This window comes from Eptatretus burgeri, chromosome 5, assembly GCF_056783735.1.
Source record: "Eptatretus burgeri isolate ZD-2024b chromosome 5, Ebu_testis_v1, whole genome shotgun sequence".
Lineage (NCBI taxonomy): Eukaryota > Metazoa > Chordata > Myxini > Myxiniformes > Myxinidae > Eptatretus > Eptatretus burgeri.
This window is the reverse complement of record NC_140965.1, coordinates 65,448,351-65,465,936: the sequence shown is the minus strand read 5'-3', so window position 1 is coordinate 65,465,936 and position 17,586 is coordinate 65,448,351. Positions and strand designations below refer to the sequence as shown.

General features: G+C 41.1%; 1 protein-coding gene across 4 annotated transcripts in view; it reads left to right on the top strand.

The window, feature by feature from the left end:
• Nucleotides 1–17,586, top strand: part of LOC147026581 (acetylcholinesterase) — a 97,838-nt gene that overhangs the window by 20,263 nt on the left and 59,989 nt on the right. Inside the window, exon 3 of one of the 4 annotated variants that reach the window (XR_015058407.1) lies at nucleotides 16,363–16,563. The exons of the other annotated variants lie outside the window; for them this stretch is intronic. The gene's annotated coding sequence lies outside the window, so the exon portion shown is untranslated. The remainder of the gene's footprint in view (nucleotides 1–16,362; nucleotides 16,564–17,586) is intronic. 4 annotated transcript variants of the gene reach the window in all.

Here is a 17,586-nt window from a genome sequence, read left to right as displayed (position 1 = left end):
GTAATAAAAAACGGTACCGTTACTAGTTTTACTAAAACAAACCACACCAACACCTTTTATGAATCGGTGTCCTTTTTGAGCTTGTGCACAGTATGCCCCGTTTGATAGCAGTATGCTCAGAGTTGAACAACATAATATTTTGGCTTCTCTTACAAATCAAATCAATATTAATCACTCAAAACGAATAAATAAAAAAACTTGACTAGAACCAATATTCCGACATCTTTAGTGTTAAAAATGCACATTTAGAATAATTTAGACATCATCTTAGCTCACTGACGTTATTTCTGAAAGTCTATAAACAGAGAGAAAAATGTTGTGTATGGCTTTTTTTTTCTTGTGCTTCTCTACTAAATTCAATGTGAATGGTTTCATAATGTGTATACCAGTCGATTTCCATAAAAACATTGACATTACTTGCCACATGCTATTTACAATGAACAATCTTCTTTGGCTCTGCATTAATATTTTCTTGCCATTATTCTCCAAATGACAAGTGAACACTTTGTATGATGCTCTTTCTGTAGATATGGACAAATGATTAGCTTCTCACACAATACTGCTTAATTTTAACTTGTATGTTTTCAATAACCAGACTCTGTGGCCTAATGGTTAGATCGTTCGCTCTGAGTCTGAGAGACCAGTGGTTCAAATCATGGTTGAGTCATATCAAATGGTCCGTTCTGTTTCCTTTCTTGACACTCATTATTTATGAAGGATAAATCACGGACAAAGGCTGACAGGATGGCCTAGAGTTACGCACACTCGCCTTTAAAGCAGTCTAACCTGGGTTTGAATCCTGATCCAGCTCAAATGTGTAATCCCAGTGTTTCATCGGCAGTGTGATTCATAAATTTGTGTGCCATCCCTTGGATGGTCATTAAACTGGGTGTCATGTTTATAGATCTTCCGTCTGCCAGAAACAGAGTATGGTACTATATTGTTATGATTTTGATCGTGACAATTCTGGCCATTTAGATATCAGAAAAAGATATTGCATCCATGATGTAAATCAAAGGTTTTCATGCTTTATTCCAGGGCCTGCTAAGATGGTTAAAAATTTCCAATTCAATTAAGCTCCAAATGGCTCCAGCTTTATTCTTGATTTTATTGCAAGGCTTTCTCCACATTAATCGAGCTCAGAAAACCCACCCTATTTGGACAAATGGCGCCATGAAAGCTGGCTCTCAGCTTTTAGCTTTCTTTTACATTTAACTTTTGGTTGTTGTATTAAAATATTTTATCATTGTTCATTTTCACCATGCTCCAAGACTGTAGCCAGGGGTATTTTTGATGCGGTTTTATTTCAGTGTACAAAATTGTTGGATTTTACTTATGTTATTGTTGTTAAAATAAGGCAGAAGTGGTTTTCAGTCATCTGAATAAGTATGGCAGAAGCACAATATTTTGTGCAGCAGTTCATTGCTGGATTATGCTTGCCTGTCTATTCTCGAAAATAAATGTGTCAGGTAGGCGAGAAGAGATCTGCAGCATGCAGCTGAGAGAAATTTTATGAACACCAATTGCCTCTTTGTTTCGTTTTTGTGGATACATGAGTGAGATGGCTGAGCTCGCGAACTGCGAGCACCGAAGGCATGAAACCCTGCTTGGGAGGTCAAACTAGAATCCATTAATTACATTTTTCAGGTTGGTGAATGCCAGGAACCACACTCTGTATGCATGTGGCCTATCAGGGTCATTACTAAAGCATGGGATGGCCTGACATGATGGGACAAAAACCAGAGAGTTGGTGTCAAAGCCACCCAATGCTCGCCTGTTTATGCATTTATCGGACTAGTCTAATAATTATTTTTATAAAGCATTGCAGTGAAGTCTGATCCAAATAATTTTAAAGCAATATATGTATTTGTATATTGTAATCAGTAAAAAATAGTGTGGTAGATAAAAACATTAGAAAGGAAATAACTTGCACCAAAACCTTTAACATTTTCACGCTCACGCTCACACTGATGCTGACGCTCACACTGGGGGTATCGCTATAGCTCTCTGTTCTTCGAACAGGCGAGCTAAAAACCAGAGTTTGTGTCAAAGCCACCCAATGCTCGCCTGTTTATACATTTATCGGACTAGTCTAATAATATTTTTATATAGCATTGCATTGAAGTCTGATCCAAATAATTTTAAAGCAATATATGTATTTGTATATTGTAATCAGTAAAAAAGTGTGGTAGATAAAAACATTAGAAAGGAAATAACTTGCACCAAAAACTTTTAACATTTTCACGCTGATTCTCACGCCGGGGGTATCGCTATAGCTCTCAGTTCTTCGAACAGGCGAGCTAAAAACAACATACAAAAACACAGGAGAGACTGAAAACTAAAACAAGCCGGTAGGCGGACATGGGTAGTCGACTAGCCAATAGAACTCGACATGATGGGCCCGTTCGATGGGGAATGACCTGAGGATTAAGCACAAGAAAATTCATGATTCCAGCTTCAAAGGTTTATGCTGCAGATTGTTTTTTCGTTAAAATACCCCCACATTTAGAGGTTTTTCGGCCGTTGCTAGGCAACAGAGGGGTCCATAGCAAGGGTTCTTTCTCACACATAACTAGGACATACCATGAACCTACCATACCAGTTTCATGTATATCTGACTCATAGTCTCTGAGATATAACGAACTTCGTTTTTTAACCTCCGCCATCGAAGATGGACGGAGGTTACTGTTTTCACCCCTGGCTTTGTTTGTTTGTTTGTGAACAGTATTACGGAAAAAACTCCTGGACGGATTTCAACGAAACTTGGTGGGGGGATTAGGTATGGTCCAAGGATCATGCCATTAGATTTTGGACTTGGTCCAAAGTCCAATATGGCCGCTATGGTGGCCATTTTGAAAAACTATTTGAATTTTTGTTTTTGCATTTCTACATGTTTTAAGTGATTTCCAACCAAAAAAAAATAATTGGTTAGAGAAAAAAAAACATTTTGCAACTTTTTTTTCAAAAAAATTTCATTTTATTTGAAAAATATTCGAATTTTTTTTTTGCATTTCTACATGTTTTAAGTGATTTCCAACCCCCAAAAAAATTGTTAGAGAAAAAAACCCAAAAATTTTGCACCTTTTTTTTCAAAAAAAATTCGATTTTTTTTTGGCATTTCTACATGCGCGTCGATCTAGTTTAGTTTATTCAATCGTGGTTCAGTAGAGTCTGATCCGTTTTGACCTGCAATGAATAGGATATCAGGTTCACTTAAGTGACCCAGCAGTATTGGCGGTGGAGGTTTTGCACTCTACTGAATGCTCCCCCTCTAGTTTTTATTGTTTTCGACCAGGGTTCATTCAAAGTCTATCTTCTCCGACAGTTTTCATAGGATCCGGCTAGAAATTTTTGACAATATGGCTGAATGTACTGCCCACAGTCCCTCGTGGCCCGATTTTTCATTTTCGAAAAATTAATTTTTTATGATTTTTAAAAAATTTCAAAGTCCCGTTGCTAGGCCATGGTGGTGTCCATAGCAACGGTTCTCATTTGCACACTAGGTCATGGTGTGAACCTACCAACCAAGTTTCATCGAAATCGCCATTGTATTAACTGAAATCTCTCTTCTTCTTTCGGCTGCTCCCGTGAGGGGTCGCCACAGCGGATCATCCGTATGATCCGCATAGTGATTTGGCACATGTTTTATGCCGGATGCCCTTCCTGACGCAACCCTGGTCGCCTCTTACGACACAGGGATATGGTACACCTATTTTAACCGTGGTATACACCGGCCCAGTATACCGGTACTCATTTCGCCGACCTCGGAAGGATGACAGGCTGAGTCAACCCCCTGGTGTATTAATTCAGTGGCCCAACGGGGCTTGAACTCAGGACCTCTTGGATCCCAAGCCGCTGCCTTGTATTAACTGAAATCGCCATTGTAAATACTGATAATAAGGGTAGAACAAATCTCAAAAAAAAAAAAAATTCTTTTTTTTTAGACTAGATCGACTACCCAATATGGGGCAAATTATGTGAATGGTGGTACACTAGTATTTCTGCTGCTACAGGGGATACCTTACATGTTGAGAACTATTAGACAAAAACTTTCATGTCACAAAACATGATGGATTTATTGAAAGAATGATTCAAAAAACTGGGCAAGAAAAGAACTTTGTGGACAAGAAAATTTTCTTCCACAATGGCAATTTTAGGTGGGTGCACTATTCATTGTTTGTGTACCTTACGACTGTTATAAAATCCAGAAAACATTACATTGGGACTTGATGAAAATCCCCAGTAGCCAGAAGAGTGAATTGGTCTTGCAAGACAGATAATATCCCACAGGATATACATTTTTGGTACGCCAGGAGATTTACCTTGCGTTGACTTATAAGTTATTTTCTCACCAATAAGATAATTGGAAATATAAGCTGAAATGTTTCTTACCTTTTCTGTTTTATTGGATTTTTCAGACAATTGCTGGCAGGATAGCCTAAAGGTATGCACGCTTGTCTAGTCTGGGGTCAAATCTTGGCCCAGGTATTTCGCAGGCAATGCGTGGCATCACTGTATGCACTGTCCCTCGGATAGACGTTAAAATGGACATCACATCTGCTGGAATTAGTTCATGGATGTTAAATATCCCTATCTCTTGTATTGCCGGCACCCAGGACGAATTCCTTTAACCTTCTTGGTCGAATGTTAAGCTGGGAAAAATGGTTCATGAAGTACTTGGGTGAATAACCTCCTCCCGGCCGACCCCATGGTGTGGGAATAGTTACGGCCGTTAAAGGAAGAAATAATTATTTTGTTTCATACACAATCTATGCTTATGGAAGAGCGAGAGGACAAAAGAGGTCACAAATGGACATAACAAGCAAGGGGGGAAAAAATGAACAGAATGAGCTTGTTAATAAATTAAGAAATGTCATGTGCTTTGTGAATGGCAGAATCATCTTGTTTCATGGGTTGTCTGCATTCCACCACATGACACTAGCAGGAAATCCCTCCTAAAGATGACGGTACTACAGCGTGAAAATCAACAAATTTATGATAAAATGAACATGTTTTTGTAATGCATGGACTGCATGTACATAAAAAAAAATTGTCTATTATTTTCCATAATATGAGTACCTGTCATCCTGCTTGAAAGGATGCTTTGAATTTTCTTTCTTTAAAAAATTGCTCAATCAAATGTCTTATAATGAATATCTGGTCTGCTTAAAGCACGTTCTAATGCCAGTTGTACAATTGATCAGTGCGTTAGCATTTCCTTATCCCCTTCTCCCTTCCATGCAAGAAGGGTACTTTTCAAGGGGGTGCGGATAGAAATGTTCTTCCTCTTTCATTAAAAAAAAAAAAAAAAAAACGTTATCAATGTAAGACTTTAGGACTGGCAGGATGGCCAATAGGTACAGACACTCCTCTAAGCTATCTAGCATGGGTTTGAATCCCAACCTAGCTACAAACTGTAATTCTGGTGTTTCACAGGCAGAGTAATTCATCAATGTGTGTGCCGTCCCTCGGATAGACGTTAAGTTGGGCATCCCATCTGCTGGTACTAGTGGGTGGGCTTTAAAGATCCCATGGTGTCCTCTGCAAGGAGTAGGCAGGCTACTGCCGGCACCATGAACAAATTTCAAATTCTTGCCATAACTACTGCTGAAAAAGCAATGGTAAACCACCCAGTATAACCATTGCCAAGAAACTGCTTCAGCAACACAGACACTCTGCAACAGAGAATGGTACATCAGAATCAAAATGTTAGACTTGTGGTATATTTTGTACAGAAATCACTTGCAGGAATAAAAAACGAGGAGACTGTACTTCTTTTTGGTTCATGAGTCAATAAGTTCACGAGTCAGTAAGTGACCACTATATTCGTTATTGGTGTGTGTCTGTCTGTTGGGTAGTCGATCTCGTCTCAAAAAAAAATTTTGCGATTTTTTTTTTCGACCCTTATTATCAGTATTTCCGTCAATATATTTGTCTGTCTGTCTTGTCTGTCTGTTGGGTAGTCGATCGAGTCTAAAAAAAAAAAAAATTCTGAAATTTTTTTGTCGATTAAAATTTTTTTTTGATCTACCGTTATTTGTTGGTCGTGGTGTCGGTCTGTTGGGTAGTTGATCGAGTCGAAAAAAAAATTCCAAAAAACAATTTTGTTCGATTAAAAAAATTTTTTTGATCTATTGTCTACCCTTATTTGTTGGTTGTGGTGTCGGTCTGTCCGTGTGTGTGTTTGGCAGGGGTTTTTGACCCCCTTGCAGTTGTTTGATTTTGATGAAATTTGGGTGGTAGGACCAGTTTATGGCCTCGTTGTGCCGCGTAGGTACTGGTTGCTAACGCCCCTTTGGTTGCCTAACAACGGGACTTTGTAATTGTTTTAAAATCATAAAAAAATTGTTTTTTCGAAAATCAAAAATCGGGCCATGACCGACTGTGGGCAGTACATTCAGCCATATTGTCAAAGATTTCCAGCCGGATCCTATAAAAACTTTTGGAGAAGATAGACTTTGAATGAACCCTGGTCGAAAACAATAAAAAAACGAAGTTCGTTATATCTCAGAGACTATGAGTCAGATATACATGAAACTGGTATGGTAGGTTCACGGTATCTCCTAGTTACGTGTGAGAAAGAACCGTTGCTATGGACCCCTCCATTGTCTAGCAACGGCCGAAAAACCTCCAAATGTGGGGGTATTTTCACGAAAAAACAATCTGCAGCATTAACCCTTGGAGCTCGGATCATGAATTTTCTTGTGCTTAATCCTCAGGTCATTCCCCATCGAATGGGCCCATCGTGTCAGATTCTATTGGGTAGTCGACTGCCCATGTCCGCCTACCGGCTTGTATATATGTCTGTTCGGTCCAGTGCTCCGTTAATACAATGGCGATTTTGATGAAACTTGGTTGGTAGGTTCATATCATGACCTAGTTGTGTGCAAAAGAGAACCGTTGCTATGGACACCACCGTTGCCGAGCAACGGGACTTTGGAATTTTTGAAAAATCATAAAAGAATTATTTTTTCGAAAATAAAAAATCGGGCCACGAGCGACTGTGGGCAGTACATTCAGCCATATTGTCAAAAAATTCCAGCCGGATCCTATGAAAACTGTCGGAGAAGATAGACTTTGAATGAACCCTGGTCGAAAACAATAAAAAATTGAAGTTCGTTATATCTCAGAGACTATGAGTCAGATATACATGAAACTGGTATGGAAGGTTAATGGCATGTTCTAGTTATGTGTGAGAAAGAACCGTTGCTATGGACCCCTCCGTTGCCTAGCAACGGCCGACTATTAATGTCCGCCTACCTGCTTGTCTGTCTGTCCGTCTGTCCCGAGCATAGCTCCGTGGGTTTTGATCCGATCCTGATAAAAATTTTGGTGGGAGGTTTATATCATGATTTAGTTGTGTCTTCCTGAGAATGGGCATGGTGCGCCCATTATGGGTGGAGCCACACCCAAAAAACGTGTTTTTAGGGGGTAGCCAATTTCAATTTGCATCTTCTCCGAGGGGGTTTGTCGAATCTGGCAGCGGTTTTGGTATTTGGTTAGCCTAATGGCACCTGCATAGCCCCATGGAGCTCGATTTTTTTTCATTTTCGTCCCAAGGTCAAGGTCACGAACTTAGAAAATTGCGAATTTTGACATAAAAATCCATCTTCTCTGAGGGGGTTTGTCAAATCTGGCAGGGGTTTCAGTATTTGGTTAGCCCAATGGCACCTGTATAGCCCCACGGAGCTCGATTTTTCATTTTCGTCCCAAGGTCAAGGTCACAAGGTCACGAACTTAGAAAATTGCGAATTTTGACATAAAAATCATACGACCACCCAAACTCTGAGAGCTAGGATGACAATATTTTTTATGCATAATCTTGAGGTCATTCCCCACCTAAAGTCTTGAAACCATTTTTCTCTGTCTCGAACACCTTGCCCGTAGCGCTCCCTACAAGTTTGTTTTTACGCTGATTTCATCAAATATGGATAATCCGAGGAGTGTGAAATGCCATATAGCCTATATGACGTTATATTGTTCCTGGAATGTTCTAGAGGAAGTATTGCACCAAAGGTCATAATCCTTGACCTTTGACCTTTAAAGTTCACAAAGGTCAAATTTTCAAAGTTGTGGTAATCGAACCGGGTTTTCGACCTTCTTCGACGAATTAACTCCAATATGCTATAGCACGTATTCTGTTTCCTTGTTTTAATGTCCACAACATTGTTTTGTGACCTTTAAAGGTTATGCAAAGGTCAAATTTTGAAAGTTGTTGAACGAAACCGGGTTTTCGACATTTTGCAGCTAATAACCCGTCACTCGTACCACATCATGTTGATCATTTTTATAACTTAGTCAAACTACATCGTCAAATACCGCTCGTGAATGAACCATTGCCATCTCCAGACTTGTTCTTTCTATTTTCTTTTTTTTAAACAATAAACCACAAGGACCGTTCTTAGATATTTAACAAATTAACATTGTACAGTAAGTCCTCGCTTAACATCGTCCCGGTTAACATCGTTTCGTTATTAAGTCACTGATCTATTGGAGAACATACTCATTTAAAGTCGTTCACCATTCTGTTACAAAGTCGTTTTACCTCTAATTTAGTACCACGCTAATGGTTTCCTCATTATAATAAAGCTACAGTGTAAACCATTACCATAAATACCAGTGTACAAGCCGTACCATTAATACTGGTGTGTAAGCCCACCCAGAGTACGTACAGTGTAGGCCTTGTATATACCGAGCTGTGCATCGATAACATCGGTGGGTCCTGAGCAGAAGTTACTCAGGTGTGCATGATTGGTGTGTGGAGGAATTTGTGGCCTGATTGTGTCAATGACTTGAAAGGATTTATAGATGTTTTCTCCGCTATGAAGGGTTATCCTCGGCTTGGCCTATAAAGTGGGTTTTGATGAGGTGGAAGAAACTGATGTTACACAACTTCTGGAACCACAGGGAGAAGAGCTAACCAATGAAGATCTGAAGCAACAAGAGATGATGAGAAAAAAGTAACCGGAGACGATGATATTTAATTGATTGTTGAAAATGATTTATATCTTTTACTCCATAAATAATTATCCGTGGAACCTATCCCCACTCCCCCAATATACATGAATTTGTATGGGGAAATGGGATTAGCTTGAAGTCGTTTCAGGTGAAGTCCCACTTTTCAAGAACGTAACTACAACATTAAGCGAGGACTTGCTATATATGAATCTGACACCTCAATATCATGAACTCTGGACTCCTGTGGGAAAACTAATAAAGCTGCTATTTATAAAGCTTTAAGGGCGATACAATAAAAAGTTGAAAACTTAACCATAGACTACAAATAAATCTTTGATTACAATCTCCTTTAAATGTCAATGTAGAGATGACTTCTTGTAAAATCTGTTACTAAAATGTCTTTGAAACACACTGAGAAAATGTTCTGAAAGAAATACCAACCACAATGCAAAAATATTGTCATGACAAAATTGAATGTCAAAATTCTGTTTTTGCATCAAAACAATTTTTCCATATTTTTTGCAGATGGCTCCACACAGCGTTGTACAGTACCCCCAACCCACTGATAAACAGTCAGCAGCTGCGTTACTCTCTCCTGATCTGAAATTGATTAGATGCTGGTCTGATGAATGGACCATGTCTTTCAATCCTGGCAAATCTCAGTCTCATCCTATCGCTCTGGACGGACTGTCAAACGAACCCACCTCTCTATTTTCATCCCCAGCCACTGTAAGAAGTTAGGTCTTTTGAACTTTTCGGCCTCACCGCCAATCACAATCTCTACAGAGTAGACAAAATATTCAAATTGACCTCCAAAGATAGTTACTGCAGACTTGGCATTCTGTCAGGTTCAGGTCAAGTCTCTATTCAATGCTTCAGACCCCCTTGCAACCGATAGCATCCATATGTATAACAATTGAGCATTGCACGACGCTTGTGGGCCAATGCCTGGCTTTCCACATCAATTCTAGATATTGTCGCATACAAAGCACTTAAAATCATTGGCATCACCATTCAATAGGCTTAATCACAGGTCAGTAGCCTCTCAATTTGCTATAGCTGTACTGTGTTGGCATCTCATCTCCTAATGCACTCTCTTCCCTTATAGCCTCTTGCCTCTCACAAATACCTTCAGGTTGAACATGTTTTGTCTGGTGTTCCCATTGTCATATAAGCTTTCCAAAGTCTAGGCTGTGTGCTGACCTACATTCTGTCCCTCTTTTCTCCCACCTAAAAAATTGCCTTCCCATTTCTGTCATTATCACACATCTTTCACCATTGTATTTCAAAGTTTCAGCTCACCACCATCGCGTTGTCCTCTATTTTTACCTTCAACCTGTAATTTTTGGAAGCCCTCATATATTTTGGTAACCCTTGAAATCTGTTATTTTGCTCTTTCCTGGATTTTGATTGTCTATACTATACTAACAAGCTTGAATATATTTTTGGCCCTAATTAATGCAGAATAGTGCTTGTTGTGAGTAATGTGATGAAGACTGGGTTAGTCTCGGCTGAGATATTGCCTGAACTGTTGGTTATGTAACACTCTTAACAGTGCTGAATGTTTGCAGTGCTTTCTATTAAGGGCAAATAATATAAAACATTGTAGACTGTGTAGGTCAGTGTATTGTAAAATTGTTGAATGTAATTGTTCAGACAGGATGCTGTAGATGGAGCACACTTACCTTTGAGTTGTCTAGTCTGGGTTTGATTCCCTACAGGATAGGCCCACTTATAAACTATAAGATTAATCCTTCACAGGCAGGGTGTTGCAGTTCAAATTGTGCTGTGCATTGGCTGGACGTTGAGCTCGGGAAAAGTTTCCCATATGCTGGTGTTGTTGGACATTGAAGTATCTCTCTACAATGAGGTGAGTAATCGCCAGCACCCTGAACAACTTAAAAATCCTGATGCAAACTTATCAGGGTCACTGCATCAGCATTATAGTCACAATCCCCCAGAAATGTGCTATCTGAAGGCTGAACTCCCAATTGACCTCTGGAACAGGATGCATGCAAAGCAGTATGACGATTGAATGCACCTGTCTCTACGCAGTAAAATTTGCATCGCAGTTGACAAGCTTTTTAAAGACATCAACTGAATGCAGCTTGATAACAACCAAGCACTGTTAGGTATAATGCAACAGCTGGGTGGTCAGGTGGATGAACTACTCTACTCTGAGAAAGTCTGTTCTTCTGTATACCGAAGAGAAAAAATTATATACAGAGTCGAGGCTCGTAAACGAGCAAGAACATACGATGGTGCAGAGGTAGATCAGGACAAAACAGAACAATACTAGAAGGGCACTCGGTAGAGCACATACAATACCGGTCAAAAGTTTTAGAACACCCCCATTTTTCCAGTTTTTACTGAAATTTAAGCAGTTTAATGTTTCAATGTACCCTGAAATTAAAGCAGAGAACAAATAAACAATTGCAGATAAAAAAGAAATCATGGGATTGTTTTGTTGAACAAAATTTAATCTAAATTTTTGACTCATCGAAGTAGCCGCCTTTTGCAGATATAACAGCCGAACATACTCGTGGCATTCTTTCTGCAATAGAAATCAAATATTGTTCGGAAAGTTCTTCCCAACACTGTTGCAGAAGTTCCCACAAATGTGCTGCACTTGCAGGTTGCTTTACTTTCACCCTTCTGTCCAGGTCATCCCAACCCAGCTCAATGGGGTTTAAGTCTGGAGACTGTGCTGGCCATTCCATGATTTGAAGCCTACCGTCTTGATCTTTTCTTCAAAGGTAGTTCTGACACAGCCTGGAGGTATGTTTTGGGTCATTATCTTGCTGTAGGATGAACCCCTGACCAACTAGGCATAGATCAGATGGTATTGCATGGTGCTGCAAAATGCTGTGGTAGCCCTTTTGGTTCAAGGTGCCAGTCATTCTGTGCAAGTCGCTGACTCTGGATCCAGCAAAAGAACCCCACATCATCACGCTTCCTCCTTCATGTTTGACAGCTGGTGTCACACACTGAGGAACCATCCTTTCGCCTACTCGATGGCGCACAAAAACCCAGTGTGATGAACCGAAGATTTCAAATTTTGATTCATCGGTTCAGAAGACCTTCTTCCAGTTTTTAGTAGTCCACTGGTGGTGCTTCATGGCCCAGGCAAGCCTCTTTTTCTTATTTTGCCATCTTAGCAATAGCTTTCTTACTGCCACTCGACCTGTCAAACCTGCAGCTCGAAGTCTTCTCTTCACAGTTGAAACTGAGACTTTCTTACTTCGACCAGTGTAAAGCTGTGCTTGAGGCTGCTGTCCTGTGAGCCGCCTATCACGCAAGCTGTTGACTCTCAGAAACTTGTCTTCTAATTGTGTTGTGGCTTTGGGTCTGCCAGACCTCTTCCTGTCAGAGTTTCCTCCAGTTTCCAAGTGCCTTTTGATGGTGTAGGAAACTACTCACTGACACCTTGGCTTTTTTGCAATTTCTCTAAAGGAAAGACCTACACTTTTAAGGGTTTCATGGTCTGTCTGTCTTCCTTTGTTAATTGTCTTTTCCTCACCATTATGATAGCAATATACTACTTCCTGCAGTACAATATTGTCCAAATAATGCTTCAGAGGGTGGAGCATCACAGTCTGTTCCAGCACTGCTTTTATACAGAGAGAGGGTTTGTAACTAATCAACAAAAGTAGGTACACCTGTAGGAATTGTTTGCATCAACTTTCAAGGCTTAATTTACTTTCATTGCTGAAGAACAGCTGCAGTTGCAAACCCATTACTTGTTCCCTGAAAAGTTCCCTTTTTTATGAAATCTGAAATTTACATTATTTTAGTTTTTGGTGATCTAAACTTTTTTTTAACCTCTGGTAGTTTACTGCTGAGCTTTGTACCATTTCAGGTTATTCACTGGACTTGAACTGGTTACATTTCAGTAAAAACTGGAAAAATGGGGCTGTTCTAAAAACTTTTGACCGGTAGTGTACCTCTGCCACATAATGCCTGATCCATAAGAACATATCAGGCCGAATACATTTTTGAAATATCATGTTATATATCGTTTTTGGCCTGATCTCAATGGTGAAGAATCACTTTAAATATTAAATAATTCTCATGTCCAGTTCCAGATTCGGATCTTCACCAAAATGGAATCAATTCATCATGGGCGCACACCCAACCTGTCCACCAAGTTTATCCGAATCCGTCCATAACTTTTTGTGATATCGTGCTATATATTAGTTTAGCCCGATCTCTCAATGGTGAAGAATCACTGAAAAAATTCTAACAGTTGGATCCTGATCAGGATCTTCACCAAAATATAATCGGTTCGTCCTTGTCACACACCCAACTTGTCCACCAAATTTCATCCAGATCCGTCTACAACTTTTTGAGATATCCTGCACACACACGCACACAGACAGAGAGGGGTGAAAAGATAACCTCCTCACCTTTGGTGGAGGAGGTAAGTAGAATGGCACTCGATAGAGTGCACACCTCCACAGGGATGAACATTTTACATTTTGTATCCTACTGAAAGGCTTGATCTGGATCCGCACCTCCAAAATCTAATCGGCTTGTTCTTGTCACCAAACCAACTCATCCACCAAGGTTCGTCCAAATTAGTGGGACAACTTAGCATAACAATTGTGCATTTTGTGAGGAATGCACCAAATTTGGCACACTAGTAGCCTATCATATTATGAACAGATTTGGATATTGGGCCATCTCAAATTTTTTGATGGCAGTGGAAAATGGCTGCCACAGCCATCAGCGGCTGAATTTGAGATGGCCCAATATCCAAATCTGTTCATAATATGTTAGGCTACTAGTGTGCCAAATTTGGTGCTTTCCTCACAAAATGCACAATTGTAATGCTATATTTAGCTAAGTTGCCCCACTAAATCTGTCCATAAGTTTTTGAAGCGTCATTCTATATATCATTTTGGTCCCATCTCTCAATATGGCTGGTGTTGGCTTAATGGTTAGGATTGTGGGCTGGGGATCCTAGGGTCAGGTCAGGTATCGGAGGTATCTGGCATGCGCCAGAGCAGTGCGTCGCTGCGTCCACTTTCCGCCGTTACTCCAGGGGCGTCCGTCTGGCCATCCCCCAAGCAGATGCCTGGCCCATCCCCATCTCCTTGAGATGCCGATCAACCTGCTGCAACCACGAGGCACGTGGTCGGCCCGTTGGCCTCCTCCACTCACGAGACTCCCTCGCTGAGAGAATCTGGTGAGCATGATCAGCATCAGGAAAATGAGCCACATATCCATACAGCCGCAGCTGATGCTCACGGACTCTGCAGGTAACAAATCTCATTTTAGTCTCTCTCAGCAACTGCTCGTTGGACACAAAGTCCGACCTGCGATAGCCAAGGATTCTCCGAAGAGACTTGGTACCAAAGGAATGAAGTCTCCGTCTCAGATCCTCAGTCAGAGTCCAAGTCTCGCATCCATAGAGCAAGACTGGAAGCACCAAGGACCTGAAGACTCGTACTTTCGTCCTCCCGCACAGGTACCGGCAGCGCCACACCCCATTATCCAGTGATTCCATGACACCCCAGGCCCGACCCAGACGTCGATTGACCTCTGACTCACAGCCGGCAGGGACATGAATATCACTGCCAAGGTAAGTGAATCTCTCCACGACCTCAACATCCTCACCACAAACAGGCACAGACAGGACAGTGGCATCCAAGATGTCATTGAAAGCCTGGATCTTAGTTTTGACCCAGGAAACCCAGAAAATCCTAGGGTCCTGAGTTCAAATCCCTCTCAGCTGTTGAATTAATACCAGATGGGGTTGACTCAGCCTGTCGTCCTTCCGAGGTTGGCAAAATGAGTACCAGCATTCTGGGATGATTGAGCCATTTGAGTGTTGGAGTGGTGACCCATCCAGGATTGTGTCCAATAGCCCAGGAGATTGCTTCAGCAGCACCAACGCTCTTCACAGAGTATGGTCCCAATGGATGGATGGTTATATCTCTCAAAGGTGAAGAATCACTTACAAAATTAAAAAATTCTTTTATCTGGATCTGTAGTTGGATCTTCACTAAAATCAAATTGAGTTGTACTTGTCATACACCCAACCTGTCCACCAAGTTTTGTTCCAATCCATCCATAACTTTTTGAGATATCGTGTTATACTGTATATCATTTTAACCCTACCACTCAATGGTAAAGAATAACTTTAAAAATTCTCAGATCCGGTTCCTTTGCCGGATCTTCACAAAAATTGAATCATTTCTTCCTTATCACACACCCAACCTATCCACAATTTTTGTTTATAACCCATCCACAACTTTTTGAGACATTGTGCTATGTATCGTTTTTGGCCCTATCTCTCAATGCTGAAGAATCACTTAAGAAATATAGTCTCTGTATCTGGATCTTCATCAAAATCTAATCATTTCGTCCTTGTCACACACCCAACTGGTCCACCTAATTTCGTCTGAATCCATCCACAACGTTTTGAGATATCCTGGTCAAAGACAAATGGACAGGAAAGATTTTGTGCCGATACTTGCGAAATCCAAATATACAACAGTTGCCATGGAAAGAGCAATTTCGTAATTTTGAAAAATTGATCTATGAAGTGTTATATATGATTTAATGTAATGCATAACAAATTTGTCTGATACATTTTCAACATAATATATGCAACATCATAGGTGTTTTATGTGTTTCAGATGGACTTGACCTTGAGCTTTGGCTAAGTTTGACCAAATTTTCCTCACATATAGTACACATGCGTACAATTAAGCTGTGTAAGTTTCATTTTGATATGTTGAAAAATTACTGCGGTATATGGTAATAATAAATTCACAATAGGCCCATTGATTATAATGAGGTGAAATTGTTGTCATGGAAACCGTTGACCTGTCAAAAAGGCTACATCAATTCTGATTTTTGGTGAACCAGGTCTGTGACCAAATATGCAAATCCTGTTCAAATTTTAAGTCAAACAAATGAAAATTGATGTTTTATGCGACCTTGACCTTTGACCTTTTGACATCAATAACAATATTCTTCACTATGTTTTGAATTCAATGACCTATGATGCAATTTCTGTTCAACTTAGCAGAGTACCCATCCTCAGGGTCGGTGAAGATTGCGTATTGTTCTTCCTCTTCATCCTCTTCTTCCCTCTCCTCCTCCTCCTCCTCCTCCTCCTCCTCCTCCTCCTTCTCCTCCTCCTCCTCCTCCTCCTCCCTTTATAACAGGTGAGGTCTGATGGCACCAAGCTTCTGCCCTGCCTTGACCACGATACTCCTCCACCTCTCTCTGTCCCCAGCCAACTCTCTCCATGCTCCAACCACCCCTACTTTACTGATATCCCTTCTCACACAATCCTCCCATCTCACCCACAGTCTACCTATTTTCCTCCTACCTTTCTCCCTCAACTTATCTGCTCTTTTTGCCATTCTCTCTTTCCCCATTTGTACCAAGTGACCAGCCCATCTCAGCCGGCATTTCACCAATCACCCCGTCAGGCTTATCTGCACACCAATCCCGGCCTCCTCCCTCAGTTCATCCATCCTCCTTCTATCCACCCTCTTCACTCCTGCAATCCTCCTGACCAAGTTGTTCTTGCAAACCTGCAGCATCTGTTGTTGTCTCTGTCAGTGCCACCGTCTCCAGACCATAAAGGTAGGCTGGCGTTGCACACAATGTCAGAACCTTCCCTTTCAATTTCCTTGATATCTTTCTGTCTGCCATTACTCAATCCACCCTCCCACATACATTCGCACCCACCTGAATCCTCCTCCGCACCTCTGCCTCGGACTTACCATCCCCGGTCACTGTTCCTCCCATATTTTCAAACCTATTTCCCTGTCTGATCTCTTTCCCCTCAAACCTGATATTCATTTATTTTCTCTGCTGCCCGACCCACATCACCTCAATGCTCTCCATACTCATGAGCCCATGTTTCTCAAATGCTTTCTTCCACTCCCCCAGTACTTCCTGCATCTTCCATCTACTCTCCACCACAACAGCCAGATCATCCACATAAGACATCCTCCCCAGAATACCTTTCATATTACCTTCCTGCTTACCAGCTCCATCACCACGATAAACATGGATGGGCCGAGAGCGCTACCCTGCCTTAAAACGATGTTGATGCTGAACTCCTCAGACATCCCAGGACCAACCAAAACTCTTCCTTTGTACATACCTTCCACCAACCTAACCTCTGCTTTCTGGCACTCCCATCTATCTCAGTGTTGTCATCACCATCTTTCTTGGGATAGTCATATGCCTTCTCCAGGTCCACAAATCCCAATGCCATCTCACCTTGCATCTCCAACCTCTTTTCCACCAGTTGTCTCAGCATGAACATCCCATCCGTTGCCGCCCCTCCCCCCTTCCTTTCTAAACCCCTGCTGCTCTTCTCCAATCTCCATCTCCACACTCTTCCTTATCCTCTCGTCCAGAATCCTCTCCAGCACCTTCATGACATGACTAAGGAACATAATGCCCCTGTACTTTCCCGGATCTTGAACATCTCCTTTCCTCTTCCATATCGGCACAATTAGCACTGTCCTCCAATCCTCCGGAATTGAATCCCCTATCATACATTCAACAGCCCCTTCGTCCAACTCACTCCGACTTCTCCAGCTGCAATTATCATTTCGCTGCACACCTCATCAATGCCTGGCACTCTTCCCTTCT